The sequence below is a fragment of the Sciurus carolinensis genome, chromosome 10, assembly GCF_902686445.1.
Source record: "Sciurus carolinensis chromosome 10, mSciCar1.2, whole genome shotgun sequence".
NCBI classification, from domain to species: Eukaryota; Metazoa; Chordata; class Mammalia; order Rodentia; family Sciuridae; genus Sciurus; species Sciurus carolinensis.
In genome coordinates, this window is record NC_062222.1 from 139,127,317 (window position 1) to 139,153,431 (window position 26,115).

General features: G+C 40.2%; 1 protein-coding gene and 1 pseudogene across 12 annotated transcripts in view; one reads left to right on the forward strand and one right to left on the reverse strand.

Moving 5' to 3' along the window:
* The window catches only part of Fam193a (family with sequence similarity 193 member A), a 139,545-nt gene that overhangs the window by 95,326 nt on the left and 18,104 nt on the right, over nucleotides 1-26,115 (reverse strand). The window lies entirely within an intron of this gene.
* Nucleotides 25,142-25,545, forward strand: LOC124994358 (40S ribosomal protein S24-like; annotated as a pseudogene).

Genomic DNA, 26,115 nt, shown 5'->3' on the forward strand with positions numbered 1-26,115 from the left:
TGAAAACTCTATTCCACTAATTCTTTATTCTTTTTTTTTTTTTAATCACTTTTTCCTTCTTGGCTGCACTATTTCATTAGGAAACCACGTTGCTCTTTCTCTTATCCTCCTCTCAATGCACTTCCCTCTCAACTACATATTGCCTGTCTTCTCTTTTCTTTTCATCTTTGGAGGTGTCTGCCCCAGCTCTAAGAGAACACAACACAAGCCACAAACATAAGCCGCATAATTAAACCACACAAGGAAAAACAACAAAATACCAACACAAACCTACATGACCAAAATGTAGAACTATGACAACTAAGATGCTGATGAAAAGGTGGAACAACAGGAATTTCTCACTCACTGCTGAAGAGAATTCAAAATGGTGCTGTCACTTTGGATCACAGTTTGGAGAATTCTTACAAACACAAAGCATATGATCTACCAATTGCACTCCTTAGTCTACCAAATGACTGAAATTTTATATCGACACAAAAACCTACACATAGATATTTATAGCAGCTTATTCATAACTGCCAAAACCTGGAGACAACCAAGATGTCAGTAGCTAAATGAATAAACAACTTCAGTACATCCAGACAATGAAATATTATCCAACACTAAAAAGAAATGACCAACAAACCATGAAAAGAAATGGAGTAACCTTAAACACATATTACTAAGGGAAAAAAGTCAATCTGAAAAGACTATATATACTACATGAGTCCAACTATATGACACTGTGGAAACCACAACTATGAAGATAGTAAAAAGGTAAACTGGCTGCCAGGGTTTGGGATGAACAGGCAGTACCCAAAGGATATGACAGGTAATGACTCTGCTCTATACAATACTATAATGGTGGACAGATGTCATTATACATCTGTCCAAACCCACAGAACGACCAACACCAGAGTGGGCCCTAATATAAACTATGGACTGTGGGGATAATGCTGTGTTGATGCAGGTTCATCCGCTCTAACAAATGTTCACCTCTGTCGCTGGAAGCTCACAGTGGAGGAGGCAGAAGGTACACACAACTCTACTTTCCACTCGAAATTTGCTATGAACCTAAAACTGACCTAAAAATAAAGTCTGTTAAGCAACAAAATGAACAACAACAACAAAATCCCACAGGTGAATTCTAATATTTTATTTAAATCAACAATCCAAATATCTGATTAAAGGGAATCAATATAAAAATTATTACTGGGGCATTTGGGTTCTTTTTCATACTAAATCTTCAGTATCTGGTATGTTTCATACCTGGAGCTATCTCAGACTGGACCAAATACACTTCCAGCGCTCCATGGCCACAAGTGGCCAGGGCCCTGTGCAGAGTCATGCAGACCCACACCCACCCTCTCCCAACCTTTCCCTCCAGCAGCAGTTCCCCTCCCCACCCACACTGCCAGCATGAGGCAAAAGGACCCACACTCTCTTCAACTAGCATCCCGGGCATCACGTCCTCTTGGCTTTCTCAAAATGCGCTCCAGAGTCCTGATTCCAAAGACCACTGCGTGTGTTTCTCGGACGAGCATTCCTAACTTGAGGGTCAGTTGACAGTCTCTCCTCATTCTCCCTCCAAAATCTGAGCCTCATGCTTCTGGAAAAATCCTTGTTTCACAGATATTTTTCTTTCCTCCCTGGCAGCTTTAAAGGAGGGGCAGAATAAAGTTCCTTTACCATTAAGTCCTGGATGTCCCTGTGAATGGCAACATGAATTCAAAATAGGGCACCCTGGCATTAGTAAGAGAAAGACAAAAGGCCAAGAAGGAGTTGGCCAGTGAAACTTTTGTTGCAAATTGGGTTTTTTTGTTTTTGTTTTTTGGGTTCATCTAGGTTCTCCTGAGCAGGATCCACAAGACAGCCCTACACACCAATAATGAATCACCTCTTACTTAAGCTAACACAAGTTAGCTTCTATGAATGGAGGCCAAAAACATGCATCAAGTCAGTTCAATGAAAAACTGGGTTTAACCTGTAGTCTCCTATTAAAAACATGGGCTTTGGCATTAGACCAGTGCAAGTTTTAGTCCTGGAATTTACTGGAAGGGTGACCTCAGACAAGTACCCTCACCTTTCCTAGCTCCATGTCCTATCCCTGCAGTCACTGAAACATCTCCCAAGAACTTTTTAAGTTTAGGGGCAAACATGTGCATAATACACTGTTCAAAGAAGGGAGGACATGTGTTGAACAGACAACAAGATGCCATCCATAAGGCAGGGGTTGAAAACAAAACCTTAACACAAAATGTCACACTGTAAAGTCTAGGAGTAGAATTAATATAACTCATTTTATTCTGGGAATCGCTGTTTAACTCAAAATGAGCATACATTATTTTTAATCATCAGGGGAAAAAAAAAAAAAAAACTTTCCGAAAAACAGAATTTCTAGAAAGTAAAGGGGTCGCTGGCCTGCCAGTGGTGTGAAGCCCTCTTGAGTTCAGTGCTTTCCCAGCAGAGAACAGCATGTTCCAGTCGCTCAGGGTCCCATACTTCACAAAGAACAGGGAGACTGAGAGTTCCAGATGCTGAACCCTGGCTAACACAGATGCTGGCAACCTGTCCTCATCTGACAGATCCCTGGTCAGCACCAGGCTCCCTGCTGCCTCCACACAGCCCTGTGCAGACCAAAGCACTAAGGAGAAAACTCACAACTGACTAGCAATGATCTGGTGACAAATACCGAGCTTCATTGATACTGATAAAAGCCATAGGCAAGGGATGGTAATCCCACCTAACCACAGCAACAAGATTCACTGCACAGTTAGAAACTTTACCCTTTTCAACACTAGGGAAAGGTCCACAGCAAAGAAAATTCTTGCATTTATGTTTAACTAAAATATATTTAACTATACCACCAGAATTTCCAGAAACACACTATATTTCATTTTCAGTATTTTTATAACTATAATACTATAGTATCTGAATTTTTTTTTTTTTTGGTAGCAGGGATTGAACCAGGGGTACTTAACCACTGAGCCACATCCCCAGTCCTTTTTTATACTTTATTAGAGGCAAGGTCTCACTGAGTTGCTTAGGGCCTCACTAGATTGCTGAGGCTGTGTTTGAACTCATGATCCTCCTTGCCTCAGCCTCCCGAGCAGCTGGGATTACAGGTATGTGCCACTACACCTAGCTTAATCTCTGAATCTTTTGATTAAAAAGAATTTTATTTCCTTTAAATATATGCTTAAACACTTTTCTTGCATTAAGTATGAGTTATATATGGTTATGTATAAAACAGTATAAGAAATAATGATCACTACTACACATCAACATTACAAAGTTTAATAGTGTGATATAGTAAGAGTAAGGTAAAAAAAAAAAATCTAAGTGTTAAGCTTACCCCTAAACTAAAATAGGACTAGAGTTGCATGTCCAATGTGATGACTTCTGAGCACTTGAAATGTGGCCAAGTCCAAACTGGGATGTGCCATAAATATAAAATATACACCAGATTTCAAAGACAATATGAAAATAGGAACATAAAATATCTTATTAATAATTTTATATTGATTCTATCTTTTACTAATACTGTGGCTACTTGAAAATTGTTACTATTTGTAATGTGGCTACATAACAATTTTTTTACTTTTTACTTTTATAATATGGTTACTTAAAAAGTTTAAAATTACCTGTGTGGCTTGCATTATGCTTTTATTAGGCATACCTGAACTAGAGCACTACTATTTCTCTTTTTTTTTCATCTTCTCTGCTAATAAAAAATAAATTCCTGTGGGCTGGGGATATAGCTCAGTTGGTAGAGTGCTTGCCTTGCAAGCACAAGGCCCTGGGTTCAATCCCAGCACTGAAATAAATAAATAAATAAATAAATAAATACCCAATCCTGGGCAGCAGAAAGAAAGAAGCCACAAGGAATAATTATTTTACACAAATACAAAAGAATATCTAGAAAAATAAGAAGTTGATTACACCTGACAATAGTTTATGTTTAATTGTTTTAAAAACTCAGAGCTACACAGAATTGGTGTCTTTTTTTTAATTAAGCAAACTTTTATTGAAGCTTAAACTATGGTATAGAAATACATTTCAACTGATTTATGTCCATCACCAAGGAAAAGAGAAATTATGGGACCAGAATTTCCCTCTGCTATCACAGTAGGATAGATTACTCAATCTGCAGTTGTCACTTTTCCAGGGCTTTGTGCCACACGAATTTGTGCAAGTTTTCAATATTAGAATCCCTAAGTCTACTAGGGGAGAGGAAAGGAAAAAAAAAAAAAAAAAAAATCAAACCTCAAGCCAACAAATGTTACCAATAGGATTGATGTCTTATAACAGAAATTTAAAACTTCTGTAAAGCATAAATGGTTAAAAAAAAAAAAAATTCAAACCCAGACAAAATATCGTAATGTGGGATTAAAGGATTATTTTTCTCAACACTGCAGTAGCTTCTAATCATCATAAAGAACCTATATGGTAATGCAATTATCACTTTCACTTCACTAAAGAGGAAGCTAATGTGGAATTTAAGAACACTCTCCAAGCTAGCAAGTATCAGAGCAAGATTTAAAATCTTAGGTCCCTGAAAGCTGGCTGTGATTCCCTCCTGTGGGAGCAGCCCCTTGGCTAAAAGCACTCCTGTGGGGAAGGGTGCAGCTGCGAGGGTCAAAAGACTCAGATTGCTGGAGTAAGAACTTCACTGGCGGAGGCACCAAAGGCAATAACTCCATTACTGAAATAGGAAAATAAACATACACTAGACTAGACCAACAAAGCCAAAAGCTGCTTCTTTTAAAAGACCAGTATAAAGGACAAATACTGATAAGACATTAAGGAAACAGAAAACACACACAAAAAAAACAAGGACGAGGGCTGGGGATATAGCTCAGTTGGTACAGTGCTTGCCTTGCAAGCACAAGGCCCTGGGTTCAATCCCCAGTACTGCAAAAAAAAAAAACAAAAAAACAAGGTCGAAAGAGAAAAAGACATCATTACAAACTGAGTGGTCACTTAAAATAATAAGGTCGACATTTTTATGTCAAAATTGAGGCAAAAATTTGATGTAAAGCTCAATGAATTCCTAGAAAAATACAACTTGCCAAAACAGACTTAAAAAAAAAAAAAAAAAAAGGAAGAAATGAACTCTAATCCTAAATGGCTTCTCTACTAAAAATTTAATAAGAGATTAATCTCATTTTAGACACACTCTTTCAGAAAACACAAAAAACACAACCAAAACTCAAAACCATAATTCATACATGAACATAGATGCAAAAAGTTCTTTAAAACATTATCAGCAAATCAAATCCAGCAAAAGAAATTGAAAATGTTAAGGGTTTGCAGATGTCTGTGTATCTAAAATCCAAAGGATATAAAGATAAATAAGTAGAATTAAAGCTTTAGAAAGAAATACAAAACTGGGGCTGGTGCTGGGGAGATAGCTCAGTTGGTAGAGTGCTTGCCTTGTAAGCACAAGGCCCTTAGTTTGATCCCCAGCACACAAAAAAAAAAAAAAAAAAAAAAAAAAAACTGGGGCTGGAGTTGTGGCTCAGTGGTAGAGCGCTTGCTTCGCATGTGTGAAGCACTGGGTTCGATTCTCAGCACCACATATAAATAAATGAAAAATGAATAAAGGTCTATCAACATCTAAAAAAAAAAAAACTTAACTAAAAAACAATTATATTCCTACATGCCAAAAGTTATCAGAAAACTTTTTAAGATACCACTTTTCACAGCATCTCAATATCCTACCCCTGAAAACGTGCCCAGCACAGTAGTGGGAGTCAATGGAGCTGAAGGAGGGCATCACCAGTCACCTGCCAGGCTGAGTGTGGCTGGTGGTTGGGAGACTGGTTCCATGCAGGAGGACTGAGTGAAAATGCTGAAGATAATATGCTTGCTAGCCAGCTGCTCACTGCAGAACAGAACTACACTGGGTTTTTGATTGGTTGGTCTGCAGTCCTGGGAACTGAAGCCGGGGCTCACACATGTCAGATAAGCACTCTACAGAACTACAAACACAGAAAGGAGGAAAATGTGATAAAATGTCAAAACTAGGGAATATAGGACAAAGTTGTGTAAAAGTTGTTTGGGTTTTTGTGGTTGTTTTGTTCTTGTTATTGGTTTTTGTTTGTTGGGGTTTATTTTTGATACTGGAGATTGAACCTAGGGGTACACCCATGACAACCTTTTTATTTTTTAATTTTAAGGAGGGTCTCATTAGTTTCTCAGGCTGGCCTCGAACTTGCTATCCTCTTGCCTCAGCCTCCAAAGTATCTATAAAACCCCTATAGTCACTTTCCCATAAATATGAAAGTATTTCTAAGTCAAAAGACTTAAAAAAGTTATCAAGTGTCAAAGAATTAACCTAAAATAAGAGAAAATAAATCACTGATAAAAGATACCCCAAGAAAATGAAGAAGACTATATTCACATATGGAAAAATCAAGGGGACAATGTCTAGATTCACCAAATTTATCTACAGAATTGATGCAAAATCATAATCCAAATTTCATGTGGAAATTAAGAAACAGAACTGAGAATTTATATGGAAATACAAAGGACCAAGAATAAGCAAAACACTATTGAAAAACGAGGTAGGAGGATTACTAAGACTTATTAGAAGCTAGTAACTTGAGAGTGTGCTGTTTGTCAAGGACAGACAAGTAGAAAAAGGAACAATACAGAACCAATGTAACTTTCTAAGATGGCACTCCACAGTAATGTGGAAAGAATGGCCTTTGTAATGAACAATACTAGGTATTCCAAAGGTTTAAAACAATGATATTTAGCCTCTGTCTGACATGTACAAAAAAACTGATTTCAGAGTTATAGACCTAAATATGAAAAGATAGATAATATCTTCATGACCTCAGGTGAAGGAAAACATTTTAAAATAAGAAATAAAAAAAAAACTAAAGCATAAAAGATACATATTTTTAACTACTTAAAGCTTAAAACTTGCACTCAAAAAATGTTAAGTAGAAATAACAAGAAAAAGATACACAACTCAACTGAAAGAAAATGGGCAAAAGACTTGAACAGGCTATTCACAAAGAAGATATATAAATGGTCAATAGACATATAAAAGATAATTTCACCCCAGTACCGCAAAAAAAAAAAAAAAAAAAAAAAAAAAAAAAACCCTAGAAAAAGATAATTTCATATGAGTCAGGCTCAGGGGTACACATCTATAACCCCAGCCATCTCAGAAGGCTGAGGCAGGAGGATCACATGTTCAAGACCAATCTGAGCAACTCAGCAAGTTCCTTTCTCAAAATAAAACAAAAATGGGCTGAGATATAACTCAGTAGTGGAATGCCTCTGGTTCAATCCCCAGTCATACCAAAAAAAATTTTTTTTCACATGTCATCAGAGAAATTATAAACAGTAAATAAAATATGCCCACCATACTTTATGCGCACCAGAGAGACAAAAATGAAAAACTGACGAAACCATATTAAGGTAAAATATGGAACAATGGGAACTCTCATGCAGAGCAAGTGAGTACAGTGAACACTGGTATAACCACTTCAGGAAACAACCATAATATTAAGGCTATGAAAATATAGATATACTATGACCCAACAATGCCTCTTCTATATGTACACCTTTCCGCATATTGTCTTATATGCACCAAAATACTTGTGTAAGACTATTTACTTCAGCCCCAAACTGGAAATAAACCAATTTCCCATCAACTGAGATACTGACAAATTGTGCAACACTGTTCATCAATTAAAATAGGCAAATCACAACTGTTTAAAACAAGCCTTTAAAATATTGTGAGTGAAAGGAGTCATATGCCAAAGGCTGCTATGTGATATTGCTTCCATTTATATAAAAATCAAGTAAAACTGTAATGTTTAGAGACATACATTCAGTGGTTACCTATGATGGGAAAGAGAGGGAACTGTAATCAGGAAATAGCCTTTAGTGGGTTCTGCAGTCCTGGTAATGTTTTATTTCTCTATCTGCTTACACCAGGAGTCAAATTATAATGACTTGAAAAGATATACATATTAGGCATTTTATAGTATTAAGCAGTAAGAAAGTTTCTTAAAAGAAAAAATTTTTAACAAAGGAACAGGGAATTATCATGGTTTGGATCTAAAATGTCCCCAAAAGGCCATGCATTGAAGACTTGGTTGTCAGTCTCCTGCATGACTGGGCAGGTGGTGGAACTTCTAGGAGGTTGGGCCTAGAGGGAGGAAGTTAGGTCATTGGGGATATGCCCTTGAACGGGATACTGGAACCCTAACCTGTCTTCTCTTTTTTGCTTCCTGGTTGACATGATACTGCCCAAAAACAATGGAGTCAACTCACCATAAATGGAAACCTCTGAAGCCACAAGCCAAAATAAAGCCTTTCCTCCTTTTTTATTGATTTACTCAGCTATTCTATCACAGCAACAGAAAGCTGAGTAAGAGTAATTCAATGGGTAAAGGGGAAGATTTTCAATAAATGATATACAACTGGTTATCCATACAGGGGAAGGAGTATCACCCAACTTACACCCATACATACAAATTAACTTGAAATGGATCACAAATCTATATATAAAAGTTCTAAGAGAAAGAAGAAAAAGTCTGCCAATCCTGGAGTAGACAGCAATTCTCGAGACTCCAGAAATACTAACAATAAAAGAGAAAATGGATAAACTGAACTTCACCAAACTTAAAAACTTCTGTTCCTCAAGACCCACTTGCTTGTGAGTTCTGCTCCAGGATGAAGAGCTGAGAGGAATACTGCTCCACTCTCACAATGTCAGACTAGCTTCAAACTCAAGATGTTCTTCAACTTAATGGAAAGTAGAGGTTATAGAGCAATACTGGCCCAAACTAAGTGCTTGCAGGGAAAAGGGGAAACACTTACTTGGCACAGAGGCAGTCAGACACTGGCAAAGAGAGTTTGGCAATAACGGATGACAAACTGGAAAAGGTCAAATGGAGGCTGGAAGGACAATTCCTAAGAGGTGCAAAAGTTGGAGATGTCTGCACACCTTTGTAGAATCTTTCTCCCTATTGAACTCACTTGGTGGTTCCTAAAAAGATCTCAAACAGCCCCAAGAAACATTGACAGTGGTGCAGAACTGTAGGACAGAACCAGGGGAACAAAGAGGGACAGAAATTCACCCAGATCCTTCCCGTCTTCTTCATGTAGGAATAAAAGCCTTCACCTGGGGACTGGAGTGGTAGAGTGCTTGCCTAGCACGTGTGAGGCACTGGGTTTGATCCTCAGCACCACAGAAAAATAAATAAATAAAATAAAGGTACTATGTCCATCTACAACTAAAATTATTTAAACAAACAAACAAACAAAAAGTCTTCATCTGCACAGGGAAGGGCTTTGGGAAGCACTCATTGAAACAAGGGGAAGGGAGAAATGGAGGGAGACTCCTGGGAAAGGGACAGGATCACACACTGAGCCCACTACCACACCAGGGAGAACCTAGAAGGCTACCTCTGAGACCCAGGATCACCAAACACGCCTAACACTGAGTCTCACTCTGAACAGGAGGCAGCACCACTACCACCATGCATTCCAAGTCAAAAGCATTCCAACAGTAGCCTGCAACCAAACACTGCTGGGAGAGGGCAGGACAGTGGCCACAGTGTGCCCTACACAGCAAAGAGGGAAGACCAAAATTCAAAATTACAGACACTTCTCTGGAAAGATGCCCTCAAACCAGACACAAGATGTCTCCACAAGAATTGATGCCTATGGTGCATATCAGAAGCCCAGTCATTGTTGAACAAGAACAATGCAAACTGCAGCATGAAAAGTCCAGCAGAGGCACAAAAAAGATTTATTTCATTCTGTACAGTCCTATATGACATGTGTAGCTTTGAAAAACAATGATAAAGCATACAAAAAGGAACTAAAAAGTCCCCAAAATTCCAAAAGACAAAGCAATAGCAATAAGATTCAGATATGATGCAGGTGTTAGAACCCATCTGACAGGGAATTTAAAATAATTTTAGTATGTTTAAGACCACAACAAAAAGGTGACCATATGCAAAATAAGACAGGTAATTTCAATAGAGATATGGAAACTACAAAACCAGTGGGCTTGAAGATAGGTCATCAGAAATCCCCAACCTGGAACACAAAGACCAAAGCAGAGAGGCTACTAGAGAGCAGTTGCAGGGATCCTTGGCCCAAGCACCACCTACTCAGACCCACGCTTGAGAGCTCCAGGCCAGGTCTGTTAAGGAACAATTGCAATGGCGCAAAAGAGGCTGCCAAGTGACCACCCAGGTCCAAAGGCTGTTCTCACTTGACAGCCTCTGATGAGAACAAAGAAAAGCAAATGCAAAGAAAACACATCTCCAGAGACATACTGAGAGAAATTACCCTTGTAAGGTTTGACAACACATTTCTCCTGTACATGTTCTATACAGAGCACTCAGTATGTACCTAAGACCTATGAAGTACTGAGGATGGCTCCAAAGACCAAATACATGTATTGCCTCTTAAGAAAATGGTACAGGAATGGATTGCTTTCAAAATAATTTTTTTTAATTAAAAAAAAAAAACATGTACCTGTGGCTATGGAAGCACAAAGGCTCCAGCTCACATCAGCCTGCACTAAGTGCTAACTGCTAGGTGCTGCGCTGTATTTTTTTCTCTTAACCCTGACAATGACTCTAAACATTGACACTACAGTCCTTATTTTAAAGTTGTGTAAATGAAGAAACAGAACAATGAAGTAACGTTGCCTACCACCACAGAGCTAGGATCTGAATCTGATGCCCTTGCTCACCACCGCAAGTAACTGTCTCTCTTCTAACACACTTGCCTGGGTGTGTCAGGGAAGGCTTCCTCTCCTGATGAGCCACCTGGAACATGGCCTCATTTCTCAGGCAACATTTTCTCTTTAAAACCTAATTCACTCTCCTCCCACTCACCAGGTCTTCAGGTAATATCCTTTCTGCTCTCACAGCATTTCCACAGAGTTCTCACCAGGTATGCTTATACTCTCCCAGTGTATTCATTGCAAACTCTGAGAACAAGGACTCTGTCCCAGTCATCTTCCTCTACTAACATGTTCCACAGTACCACTTACAGAGCTGGCATGTCCAATAAAAGAACAAGCAGGACAAGATTCTCCAGTCTTATCATCCATCACACTCAGTGACTTTTAGGAGATAAGAAAAGCCAGAATGTCTGACCAGGGGACACCAAGTGATTGTGCTACTTGAGCTGCCCGCCAGGACAAATCTGCAAGCAGATCCTAAAACTACATGTACAGAGCACAATCAAGTCACTGCACTGTCACTTCAAAAACTACACCCATAGCTTTTAGGGGACATTCCCCATGCCCAAAAACTAAGATAGACAATTTTGAATCTGCTAAGAGGTCATTCATTTGTTTGTTTATTTATTTGGTCCTGGGGATTGAATCCATGGGTACTTTACTGCTGAGCTACATCCCCTAGCCTTTTTATTTAGAAACAGGGTCTCACTAAGTTGCTTAAGATCTCACTAAGTTCCCAGCAGTTTGGGAGGCTGAGGCAGGAGGATCATGAGTTCAAAGCCAGCCTCAAAAACAGTGAAGTACTTTGCAACTCAGTGAGACCTGGTCCCTAAGTAAAATACAAAACAGAGATGGGTATGTGGTTCAGTTGTTGAGTGCCCCTGAGTTCAATCCCTGGTCCCCTCAAAGTCCCCCCCACCAACAACGAACAAGAGAAAGAGAGAAGATCTGAATTGCTGAGGCTGGCCTCAAACTTATGTTCCTCCTGCCTCAGCCTCCTGAGTTACTGGTATTACAGGTATGTGCTACCACACTCAAAAACTGTTTACAGATTTTTTTTTTTTTTTTTTTAACCAGATGGTTCTAAATGGTATGCTGGCTCTCATCAGTAGTGGATATAGAAGCATAACACTGCACTCAAAGATGGCCTTGAAGGCTAGAGGAAAGGGGAAGAAATCCAACCTGTGAGCAGAAGTCTGAGAAGTACACTTGGTTGTACCCTTTACTTAGAAGAAGAAATGGGCAGACATGCAGACCCACACCAATTCACCAACGGGAGCTCATTTGGCTGAATGGTCAGGAACATGGAAAGAACAGAAAAGAATAAACTGGCAGCAAAAATCTGGAGAGGGCATGAGGAGGGGCATGGAGGGCAAGGGTATCCTTATCTTTGTCTTACACAAGTGTTCAATGATGACATCTGCTGCAGAAGCAGCTTTCTACAGTCAGGAATCCTGAATTGTCTCTTGGTTTCTTTTCCCAGTGCTTATTCAATGGGCTTGTAAACAAAGAAATACAGGAACAAGAATGGAGAAATGAATTTGCTCAATAGCATGGACTCTCACCCACGATGATCTGGCTACTATACTGTTGATGCCTAATCTGCACAACACCTAGGAGAGATGAGCAGCTGTCAGATAATAGGCTAACTTACACTGAACCCCTCATCATGGAAAGGTCAGTGATTTGTCCTCCTCTCTTCTTCTCCCTTCTTTTGGGGGCTTGGTGGGGTGGGGCTGGAGAATAAACCTAGGGTCTTCCATATGACAAGCAAGTGCTATTCCATGGAGCTACATCCCCAACCCTGAGATAATTATTCTCTATTTTTTTTTCTTTAATTGTCAATGAATCTTGTATTTTTTATTTATTTAATTATTTATTTGTTTGTTTGTTTGTTTATTTATACGTGTGCTGAGGATCAAACCCAGAGCCTCACACATGCCAGGCAAGAACTCTACCACTGAGCCACAACTCCAGCCCCAAGAGAGACAATTATTCTTGATGGATTTATGTTCTGTTATCAGTCACAGCCCAGTCAAGTGATAGAAACTACAGAGGAATTTGAGTAGGGACAGTTTAGCATTTAAAAAAGTATTAGCTAATAATTATTAAAGGGTAAAGAACAGAATTAGCAGATACAAGGAACAGCCACTAAATCTAGGCGGGGCAGAATGTTCAAGGAAAAAACAAATTTGGAAGAGTTCTTCCATCCCACCTGCTCCAAAGCTGAGATTCAGACATCACTGGAGAAGGGTAGCCACAAGCTTGGGGAAGGAAATATGCTAAGTCATCACAGGGGGAGCTGGCAAGCAAGAAACTCCTCTCAGGTTCATTAGAAAGCCAGTTTCCAGGTCCTGGGAGAACCCACTGGGAAGTTGTCTGCAGAAGTGCTACTGAACACACTGGGGAACCAGCTACAGTGCCAAGGAAGCAGCCCAGGATTGCCAATGAAAACTGCTGTGGTGAGCACCACTGGATGCCTTACATGCTGGCTGAGCATCACAGGAGCAAAAAAACAGGAAGGCACACCAGAAGCAAGATCAGAAGCATAACCTCCTGTATTGCTCTACAGTGCCCCCCTACTGACAAAACTTATTGTACCAGTTGGCAGAAGAGAAATGTTTAGTAGGGCCACACCTATAATTCCTGATACCCTGGAGACTGAGACAGGAGGATCACAAGTTTGAGATCAGCCTGTGCAATTTAGTGAGACCCTATCTTAAAATAAAAATGAAAAGGTTTGGGATGTACCTCAGTGGTGGAGTGCTTGTCTAGCATATTATAAGGCCCTGGGTTTAATCTCCACTACTGCCAAAAGAGGTGGGGAGATATGTTCAGGGACCATATGAAGTGTCACAAGTAGGGCAATGGAGGGTGAGTTTGGAGACAGCGGCAATGAACTGCTAAGTGGCACACTTCCTGCTCACATATGTGCTGGTGACTGATAATACTGCCTCTGAGCTCCACATTCACTCTTTTTGTTTATTTAGCAAAATGGGGCTGAGTCTTGTAAATACTGATACTCCTTGAATTACAATGGGGTTACACCCCAATAAGATCTCTGAGACCTGAAAACATCATAAGTTAGAAACATATTCAATACATCTAATGTACCACACTTGCTCAGCAACACTGTAGAGTACAGATTGTTTTCCCTCATGATTGCAGGACTGACTGGAAGCTATGGTTTGCTGCCTTGAGACAGCATCTCCAGAGAGAATTGTACTGGATATCACTAGCCCAAAAAAAGATCCAAAATTCAAATATCAAAATATGGTTTCTAGTGAATGTGTGATGTTTTCACACCATGGTAAAGTTGGGGACCATTTGTAGTTCTCCTTTACCACCATTAAGAAATTAACTAGGTCTTGTCAGTAGAGGGAGCTGCAGGGATAGTGTAGGAAAGGCTTCTCTCAAGTTCTGCAATGACCTGGCACAGGCTCCTGGAGAATTCACCTCTTTTGCCTGCACTGTTCAGCTCAGTTGCAGTTTATCCAAAGCCAGACATCTGCCAGGTACAACTTCTCCAGTATTTGGTGATGTATGCTTTCTCCAGTTCTGGACTTGGAAGTGGCCATATAACTGGGTACCCCAGAGATCAAGAACTTGCACTTCAGCCTGGGTTAACTGCTCCAGCACTCTCCTCAGCCCCATCCATACCTCCACCCCTCAGGGGACCTCCAACACTGGCTGTCTAGTGAGCCTGTTTTCCAACATTCACCCCACGCAGTGGCCCAGAGCTGCCTTGGCCCAAGCCATACACAGAAGTGAATTCCAACAAGGGGAATCTGCTGCCACCAGGGAGAGACTCCAACAGTGGTGCCCTGACTAGTTCTTCACTGGTACTAGCCCATCAAACCTTCTTACTGAAGTCTCACAGCCCTGTTTCCCATGCCTTTCCAAGAGGTACCACGCATTCCAGGCATCTCACCTCAAGGAGGACACTGATTACCACTACACACCCATCTGCCTGTCCAGTTTTTCTGTACCCCAGACTGCTCCTGCCTGCCTGGTGACTGTGGACCAGCTCTGACCTAGGCAACCTGGTCAATCAGTCAGCTGTAATCACATCTTCTCCACTGTTCTAAACTCCAACACTGGGGAGAAACCCCCTCTCAAATGTGTCCTTTCTTGGGACACATTTCTATCCCACAGCACCAGAGTACCCTTTAGCATTCTCTCCCTAGTTTATAATTACTCTGATCACAGTTTAATAATTCTTTAACAGTCAAGCACAGTGGTACATGCCTGTAATTCCAGCTACTTAGGAGGCTGAGGTAGAAGAATAGAAAGTTCCAGGCTAGCAATGGGCAATACAGCAAGACCACAACTCAAACAAAACAATTATTTAACCTATTAAAGTCCTTATGTAAATGACTGGTTTTGCCTCCTGACTAGACCAGACTGCACACCACTTGTTCCTCAGCATCACTGTCTATGGACTGAAGGAATGGCTGTTACACAACAGATCAAGAATCTGCTGGGTCAAGGTGAGGCAACAAGCTTGTGACTGTGCAATTCACTCCTCTGCCCTATCTCCATCACCCAGAAAGGAGACCTCTGGTGTCAAAGAGCTGTCCCCAAGATGTAGTATATACTGCACCAATGACCGGCACATGGTGCTTGTTTCTCTGTAGAGAGATTCAGGAAAGAAGGGTTTAAATGAGAGTAGGATCTCTCATCATTAACACTTAATGACCAATCTAAGAAACTTTTCTTCCCAGCCCACAACCTGGGGTTATGACAGTTCAGAAGTCTTAATATCCAAAGCTTAACAGAGCACCAGTGACAATATGCTCAGTATACCAGAAGTTGAGCTTGGCCATCTGGACTCTTCAGGCCTGTGAACCAACAAGGACAAAGTCATAGTGTGTTGACTGGAATGGCTAAAGCTATAGGTCACAGCAACAAACGAGCAGAAATCACCAAGTACTAGAAGCCTGGACATGAAACTCTGGAAGGCACACAAACCAGGTAAAATAAACCAACTCTGACCAGAGACAATCAAGGGTAAAAGAACATAAAACAGGTGGTACTAAGAATCCCAAAAGTTGTCTTTAAAACTATGGGGACTGAGGATGTAGCTGCATGGTACAGTGCTTGCCTAGCACACATAAGGCTCTGGGTTTCAAGTCCTAGAACTGAAAAACTGTGCTTCTAAACAATCCTCCTTCCAAAATGTTGACTAGTTTTCTAAGAACAGTAATATTAAGGCTGATAATTTTTTCCAGTCATATGAATCATGTCAATTTGTCATAACAGAAGAAAAAAAATAGCATTAACCCAGAACTACAGTCCTTCCCTCAAACAAATTTAGTCAGCAACAATTTGTTTTTATATCTACATTTGTTTTAAGGAAAATACCTGAAAAATATTAAAGGGGACATACAAGCAGAATGCCTCTCATGTCTCTATTAGTGCCTATCATTATCAAGGGGGATTAACAATAATCTGCACATCAGGAGAGTCTGAGGATATACTGCAGAAAGGTAGTGCCATGGAAAAAAGTCTGGAACTTCGCAGTCAGCATGCCTGGATTTGAATCCTAACTCCATCTCCTGAGAGAATCCTGAGATCCACTTCCACCTTTAAAGAACTCGAGTTCTTTCTACTGAAAAACAGAGATAGGGCATAAGGTGTTGAAAAACATTAACTTTGTTTGTTTTGGAGATGGGAAGGGGGGAAGCGGGGGAAGCGGCGGCGGTAGGATCCTCTCTCTATGTTGCTCAGGCTAGCATACAGTTCTGGGCTCAACTGATCAGAAGGATCCTTCTGCCTGAGGCCTTAGCCTCCTCCCCAATAGCTGGGGACTACAGGCATGCACTACCATGCAAGGCTCTTAAGTTCGTTTTTAAAAGCAAAACTGAATGCTATAGCTGCTTAAAAAATGTACACTGAAAAAGAGATGGTACAACAATGGTTGAATGCTACTCACAGTTTACCCTTGAGCAAGTAATTAACCCAAGTTTTCAGCAAGTAATTAACCCAAGGCTCAGTTTCCTTATTTATAAATGGAGAATTAAACAAGACCGATGTGGGGCTGGGGAGATAGCTCAGTCAGTAAAGTGCTTGCCTTGCAAGCATAAGGCCCTGGGTTCAATCCCCAGCACTGGGGGGGGGAAAAAAAAAAAAAAAAAAAAAAAGACCGATGTGATCCTATAATATGTATAATCAGAAAAATGAGGAAATTACACTCCATTTATGCATGATCTATTAAAATGTACAAATGCATTCTACTGTCATGTACAACTAATTAGAATAAAATTTTAAAAATTTAAAAAAGAAAAGAAACAACCTATTCAAAGGGTTGCCACAAAACTAAATGAGCTACTACTACAAGTGGTCAACACAGGATATAATGATCATTAGTCAAAATGACTGCTAATTATCACCATTAAAATGATTAATTTTTAAGAAAAAGCAAATTAAGCAGGCCAAAATGTATTAGTAGCAATATTAAAATGAAAAAATAGTGTAAGTGGAAAGATTATTAACAGAAGGTAGAACCTTAATGAAAACAGACATAACGCTTTGTTTTTGCAGTACTAGGTATTAAATCCAGGGACTCGTACGTGTTAAACAAATGTTCTGCCACTGAGCTACACCCTCAGGGCCCAGGTTGGCCTCAAAGTTGAGATTCTCCTGTCTCAGCCTCCCATGTAGCTGGGATTACAGGTGTGTGCACTGCAAAAGCTCTCACAGTAATAATCATTAAGATCTCCAGGTATAGGATGGGGATATAGCTCAGTAGTGGAGCGCTTGCCTAGCATACACAAGGTTGTGGGTTCCATTCCTATACCGGGAACAGGGGACGTAGTTGAAACATGGCCAAATTCATTCACTTGTAGTGCACGTTTAAAATGGTTAAAGTGGCAATTTTATGTTCCATATATTTTACAACAAATTTAAAAATAATTTAAAATAACGGAAATCCAAACATCAGGTGGGAGAGGGGATATGATAGTACTGAAAATAAGGGGGAAAAAACAGAAAAACATAACAAAACAAAAAAAACCCCAATACATATAGTACCTAAATACCAAGTCCAGGAATGCATCCCAGGACATCAGGTCAATACATTTAAGAGAAAGATAAGTGAAAAAGAGTTTGCTTTTTTGATGTTTTAATTTTTTAACTGACAAATGTACTTATGTTTCAATACATGTACACATTGTATAATATCTGCATACATGTATACATTGAAAATACTTTCTTAGCATCACTTATAAGCACAGAAAAACAAAATCCTCTCTTTTAGCTTTTTGAAATGTATATTACGTTTCAAAACAGTAGTCACCCTACTGTTCAACAAGAACCCAGAACTTATTCCTACTATGTAACTGCAACTTAGTAACAATTAACTTCTCCCCCATCTTTACCTTCCCCCTACTCTGACAGTCATAGAGAGATCAACTTTATTGGATTCTACCTAAGTGAGGTCATTGCAGTACTTGTCTTTCTGCATCTGGCTTACTTCACTTAGCATAATGATCTCCAGCAAATGATTTTCATCCTTTTCATGGCCAAACGTATTCCACTGCGTCTGTGTAGCACATTTTCTTCATCTACTCATCAGCTGATAGACACAGGTTGATTCCACATCGTGGTTAATTGTAATGAGTGTTTCAGTGAACACGGAGCGCAGAAGTCCCATCAACATATGATTTCTTTTCCTTTGGGTATATATCTAGCAATGGAATTGCTGGATCACATGATAGTTCTTTCCAAAAAAGGAAGGGGGGGCTGGGGTCACTAGGGATGGAATCCAGGGGCTCATACACACTAGGCAAGCACTATGAAGAAAGTTTTTTAAAAGAAACTTTTGATTAAATTAATTATTGTTCTCAGGGAGCTGGAAGATGTACCTCAGTGATAGCATAAGGCCAGGTTCAATCCCCAGCACCAAAAAAGAAGAAAAAAAAAAAAAGCTTCAGGAAAAACATTAAACCTAGAACCAACAAACATGAAGAAATCTCCAAACCTCAAAAGTTAAATGAGAAATTATCTTTAAGGAACACAAAAGGCACCAATACTGCTTTTACTTCATAAGGCTAAAGATTAAATGTGTTAACACCAAAAAAGTCTTAGAATTATGAACGCACATGATAATAATTAACACTTACTGAGTCCTACTACAATTACCCACTCTCCTATCTACCTGATACATATACATCCCAAAGCCAAGATTTTAGAATAACTTATACCACTGTTACCCTAAGTACAAATGTTCTGCAGTTCATTTATTTTGTACAACAAACTTTTGACATTCTCAATGGATGTGTAAGGACCTTCAAGAACACTTACTACAAATAACTAAAAAATTTAAATGAACTCATATACCTTTAAGAAATACACATTTGCGGGGCTGGGGTTGTAGCTCAGTGGTAAAGCATTTGTCTAGCATGTGTGAGGCACTGGCTTTGATCCTCAGTACCACATAAAAATAAATAATAAAAGTATTGTGTCCATCTGCAGCTAAAAGAAAAAAACAAAAACAAAAAAGGAAAGAAATACACACTTGAGAGGCTGAGGCAGGAGGATTCCAAGTTCAAGGGCAGCCTCAGCAACCTAGTGAGGACCCTGTCTCAAAATTAAAATAAGTAAATAAAAAGGGTTGGGGACATAGATCAGTGGTAAAATGCCCCTAGGTTCAATCCCCAGTGCTGGGAACAGGGGCATGGTATGGTGCCAATTAGTTTTATCTAAATCAGATGGCTGGGCATGGTGGTACATGCCTATAATCCCAGCCAGTCTTCAAGGACAGCTCAGCAATTTAGTGAGGCAGAGCTACTCAGTAACTACCTCTTCTACCACTAAGCAATTCAGCAAGCCCTATCTCAAAATAAAAATACAAAGGGGGCTGGGGTCATAACTCAGTGTAGAGCACTTGCCTAGCATGTGTGAGACACTGGGTTCAATTCTCAGCACCACATATAAATAAACAAAATAATGTCCATTGACAACTAAAAAATATATATTCAAAAAAATAAGAAAATAAAAAGTGCTAGGAATATAGTGCTGGGGTAAAGCACCCCTGTGTTTAAGCCCTAGTATCAAATGAAAAGAATACAGGTGGGGGGCGGGGGCAGCTGAGGATGTAGCTCAGTGGTACTGTGGCAGAGTGCCAGCTCAACATGCGCAAGGCCCTGGGTTTGCCTCCCAACACCACAAAAAAAATAAAAAATAAATATCTGATATAAATGTTACATGGACTCCATAATACTCTCAAAACTTTTGAGGTATTTTAGTCCCCAGGTCAACAAAAAACTTCAGGTAGTATAATTCTGCAAACATCAACACCTGTAAAAGAAATCTAATAAACTCAAGCAAGCACATTAAACCCTCAAAAAATGCTGTGTGAATATGTTATGGAAATTACCCTCTAAATTGCAAAGACTGGTCAGACAATCATTGCCATCATCATCCCAGCTGGCTCTACACCTGTTAGGGTATCTTCCAGAGTTTCTTAAACCCGACAGGCCTGATGGCACATGCCTATAATCCAAGGGACTTGGGAGGCTGAGGCAGGAGGATCTCAAGTTGGAAACCAGACTCAGTAACTTAGAAAAATCTGTCTTAGGGCTGGGGATATAGCTCAGTTGTAAAGTGCTTGCCTCACAAGCACAAGGCCCTGGGTTCAATAACCAGCACCACCAAAAAAAAAAAAAAAAAAAAAAACTGTCTCAAAATAAATAATAAAAAGGGTCACTTTGGGAAAGTCATTTAACTGTTTATTTTAGTTATCTAATGCTGTGTAATGAAATATCCCCAATCCTATGATGTGAACATAAATAAATAAATGAATGAAAGACAGAAAGAAGTAAAAGGGCTGAGATGTAGCTCAGTAGTGTAGCACTCCACAGTATCACAAGAAAATAAAAAAATAATTAAAAAACAAAAAAATAGGAGGAGTTCTTCAAGTCCAAAGTGCAGGCCCCACCAGCTCTGGATCCTGCCACCACAGCAGTGCTGTAGCCTGCAAGCAAGGTTTCAGCCCTTCTGTTTCTGTCTCCTCAGCATAAAAATCAACAAGACAGGTGCACACACCATTTCAGACTACTATGAGAACAGAAGGAACCCACATACCTGGATGTTCAGAGCAGCTCTTGATGAGCGTCAACTAAAAAGTCATGTTCTAGACACTGTGGATATGTGGCAGAGTTACTCAGTAACTGCCTCTTCTACCACTAATGCCCAAAACACCACCATACAAACTCTGCTGGGCATGGTGGTACGTAACTGTAATCTCAGCAGCTCAGAAAGCTGAGGCAGGAGGATCACGAGTTCAGAGCCAGCCTCAGCAACTCAGTGAGGCCCTAAGCAACTTGGTAAGATCCTGTCTCAAAATAAAAAAACAGAAAGGACTAGGGATGTGGCTCAGGGGTTAGGCACCCCTGGGTTCAATCCCTAGTAATAAAAACAAACAAACAAACAAAATGGCCTAAAATTTTACTCAACATACATCCCTCCAACCCCTTTTCACCAAGACATCTTTAAATAAAAGTAGTTTTCTACCTCAGAAGCCACCAAATTCCAAATTGCTATCACAAATATCACTCTTTTACATATGTCCAAACAGAAATTTGCTATTCTGACAGGTAGTCACAACAGTTGCCTTGAGCCCCAGAACCTGTCCTCTCCTCCAAGCTCAGAATGAGGACCATTATCCCATCATTGTACAGCTGTGCTATTAGGGACCCAGGACGAGGGCCTCACATAAAAACAAGAACTGATACACTTGTACAAACATGGACTAAAATACAAAGAAGGCCAGTCAGCAAGCAGAATAACCTAGGAACAGAACCTATAGGGAAGGTAAGCCAGTCACAAAGAAAAGCCAGGACAAGGCACCCAACAGGGAGGGGGCTGGAGTACAGCCAGGATGCTGCCAAAGCTGCTGCTCTCAGTACTTTTTCTCTTAAATTAGTTAAACTGAGTGGGCTTCAGTTTCTGGCAATCAAAAGAATCCTAAGTATAACAGAGTAGGAAAGGGAGGGAAGAAGTTAAAGAGAAGAAAGAGAGGCCCTGATGTGCCCAGCACTTGAGGGTTCAACATGGTTTCCAGGAGATGGGACCTGATACAGCCTACAACAGTGAAACTTGCCAAAAAACACATTCTGTTGACTGGATAGAACAAAGCTCCCAGCCCCCAGTGGGGGCTGAAAACCTGTGCTGGGTAAGGGGGTTACCACGGTCTGTACCCATGGGGTAACTGGTCTACCTACAGACACACTATCTACAGATATAATGTCTCCTAAGTTGCACACAGTCTTGCATCTAGATATCGCCAGGCTTATTTTCTATGCCACCCTACTGGGGGAGAAAAGAGTATCCATCATTTCAGTTGAGGAAAACCAGGTTGGAGGGCCCTTTACTGCTGTGGCATATACCAAAGACTGTGCCACAAACTCTGTAAGGATGAGTAACAGTTCATGAAACCTCAAGAAAAGTTAAAGACAGATGAAGAAAAACAGATTTGGTTATTTTGATTCCTCACAAGCTATGTCATCAAAGCACACTGCAAAGATTTACAAAATGCTTCTTTAGCTCAGGATCTCTGAACCTGAGAACTGTAGGGAATTCAGATGATCAAATACAGTGTGGCTCAAAGATTGCACTACTTGCAAAGAGAAGACACAGGAACACACTGAATTCAACCTGCAGGTAGAAATCAGGGTAACAATTTGTCCAAAGAAGTACAGAGTGTTAGTCAGCTTTCCATTACTACAACCAATACCTGTGATAATTAAGTTACAGAGGAAAAAGTTTACTTTGATTCATAGTTTAGGAGGTTGCAGTGTATGGTCTCTTAGTCCCACTGCTTCTAGGCCCGTGGTGAGGCAGCACATCATGGCAGGAGTGTGTGGTGGAACAAAGCTGCTCACCTCATGGCTAGGACACAAAACAAGAAGAAGAGACTGGGATCCCACTATCCTCATTAAGGGCATACCTCCAATGACCTAAAGACCTACTACACCCACCTCTTAAAGTTTCCACCACCTTCCAACAGCATGTCAAGTTGAGGACCAAGACTTCAACACATGGGCCTTTAGGGGATATTCCAGATCTACACCCACTGTATATAGATTCAAACTGGCCCCACAGCCTGAGCAAAAAGCAAACAGATGGGCTGTGGCTATGGCTCAGTGGTAGAGCACTTGGTTAGCATGTGTGAGGGTGCAATTCTCAGCAACACATAAAACTAAAAAGAATAAAATAAAGATCCATCAACATCTAAAAGATTAAAAAAAAAAAAAAAAAAAAAAAAAAAAAAGGCAAACAGATGGCAGACATTTGCCACTGCCAAACTACTCAGAATCACTGACAAGGCAGCACATCGTGGCAGGAATGTGTGACAGAGCAGGGCAGTTCACTTCATAGCAAGAAAAATAAATAAATTTTCAAAACTTAATTATTAGATGGTAAAGTTAGGTGAGGTGGTGCACACCTGTGATCCCAGCAGGAGGATGACAAGTTCAAGGTCAGCCTGGTCAACTTAGCAAAATCCTGTTTCGAAATTTTTTTAAAAAGGGATACAGCTCAGCCACAGAACAAATTGGAGGTCAGAGCATGTTCCAGGCTCTGAGGAAGGAAGGAGGGAAGGAGGGAAGGAGGGAAAGAAGGAGGGAGGGAGGGAGGGAGGGAGGGAAGGAGGGAGGAAGGAAAACCCAGGACCCAGCTGCATGCAGAGTCTTGCTTCCTTGCTACCTTTGGACCTCTGCTCAGTGTGACCATCTCAAGAAGACCTCCTGGAACTTTGATGCTACACTGCAGGCACATGGCACATGTCCTCCCTCCTGCCCCACTTCATGTGCCACCATTGTACCACCCTACCTAAGGCTGCCCCTCCCTACAAGAGAAATAAAGGGCTCTTCATCTGTTCTGTTTACTGATGTACCCCGGAGTGCCAACAGGTTCTGACATACAATAAATGCTCTAGACATATGATGAACCAGTGATTTAATGAAGCCAGATTTCGAATATACCCAGACTGAAGGTGCACACCTGTAACCCCAATGCAGCTTCAGCAATTTAGCAAGGCCTAAGCAACTTAGCGAGACCCTGTATCCAAAAAAAAAAAAAAAAAAAAAAAAAAAAAAGTACTTCAGTGTTAGGACCATGTATGAGGCCCTGGGTTCAATTTTCAGTAAAGGCAAAAAAAAAAAAAAAAAAAAAAAAAAAAAATTATTTGAGTGTTACATAACAGAATTCTCCTATTAAAACTGACAAACAGCACTAAGCTCATTTCTGCACAGCCAGTCAAATAAGAACCCATTTCCCCCCCCAGTACTGGGGATTGAACTTAGGGGCACTCTTCCACTGAGTTGCATGCCTGGCCCTTTTAATTTTTCATTTTGAGACAGAATCTTACTAAGTTGCTGAGGCTGGCTTTAAATATGGGATCCTCCTATCTTAGCCTCCTCCTAAGTAGCTAGGATTACAGGTGCACACCACCGTGTACAACAATAAAACCCAATTTTTAGATATTTTTAGAAAGCTATATTCTACCACTGTTAGCAACAGAATTTCCATTACAATTTATCAACTTCACACACAGGTTCGAAACATTTATAAGAAATCTGGAAGAGTAAACCTAGGAATGTCTCAATAAATACCTGGACAACATTGAGGCAAATTTTGTTTATGTCCTGAAATGATCTAAAGACTGAACCCTACTCAATCATGAGGTCCCATGCCACAAGAAAGAGAAGGGACTTAAAAGAATCTTACTATAATCCAGAATTTAAATTAACTAAATCTGGATTCAACTTTGCTGTACACAAGAAAGCACATTCAATACCTCCCAAGCACTACTCTCCAAATAACCACTGCTACTTTTTCAGAGTGATGTCTCTTATTTTTTTCCCTTTACGTTCTGGTCACTGTATTTGGTAATTACACATACACCTCACTGTAAGAAAGGCTGGTCTAGAACGTTTCAAAGGATCTTTCAGTTCAGCATGTTTTCAAAATCAGGCCATCAGCAGGACTCTAAATTCACATTGTAGAAAATTTCTATCTCAAATATGATATTAAAATTTTTAGGCAACTTAAAAAAAACAAATTCTGTACTTTATTTGATTTATTCAACACTTACTGGCTGTGATCAAGATATTATTTGGCCTTAGCCAATCCTGTAATCCCAGTAATTCCAGAGTCTGATGCAGGAGGATCACAAGTTCAAAGCCTGCCTCAGCAACTTAGCAAGGCCCTAAGCAACTTAGTAAGACCCTGTCTCAAAATAAAAAAATAAAAAGGACTGGGGTACTGTGTAGCTCAGTGGTAGAACACCCTGGGGTTCAATCCCCAGTACCAAAAAAAAAAAAAAAAAAAATCCTACATTTGTTAAATTTCTAACCTGATAAGAGACAATAAATGTGTAGGTTAAAGAAGTATAAAGTGTGGGATTTCTGACTATCTGCCGCCATCATGAATGACACAGTAACTATCTGGACCAGGAAGTTCATGGCCAACAGACTACTTCAGACGAAACAAATTGTCACTGCTGTTCTTTACCCTGGGAAAGCATCTGCACCTAAGACAGAAATTTGAGAAAAATTAGCCAAAATGTACAAGACCACACCAGGTGTCATCTTTGTGTTCAGATTCAGAACTCATTTTGGAAATGGCAAGACAACTGGTTTTGGCATGATTTATGATTCCTTGGATTATGCAAAGAAAAATGAACCCAAACATAGATTGGCAAGACCCAGCCTGCATGAAAAGAAAAGACCTCAAGAAAACAGTGAAAGGAGCACAGAACAGTACCTATGGAGAAAATCAGGGGAACTGTGAAGGCAAATGTTGGTGCTGGCAAAAATCCAAAGGAATAAAGATTCTGCAATGACTTTATCTGCACTGATTGTGCAATTTTTTTCACAAGGATTAATAGACTAAAAACTTTAAAAAAAAAAAAAAAAAAAAGTGTTAAATGTCAACAGAGAGGTCACTGGTTGGTTAAGAGGACCAGAAAAGAAAGCATCAGTCAGACCCTGAGAGACAATTGGCTTACAGGCTTGCAAACCTGGAAGGATGGGTGGGAATGAGAGAAGAGCAAAGGGAGCTTTGATCTGGGTGTGAGAAAGCACAGGCGAGGTGAAGGAGAAGAAAGAACCCAGCTGGAGAGGCACCCAGGAAACCTTATGCTGCAAGGACCCTCAGTCAGCAGGATCCAAGCTCACATACCACAGGCCACCGAACAGATTATTCAGTGGAGTATGGCACTGGAGTAGAGCATTCCTGAAGTCACCTGTAGAATTTCTGAGCAGTAAAAAATACACAAAATTGGGCAGGGATATAGCTCAGTGATAAAGCACAACCTAGCCTGTGTAAGACCCTGGATTCTATCACCAGCACTAAATAAACAACAAAAATGCACACAAACACAACACAAATACAATGAG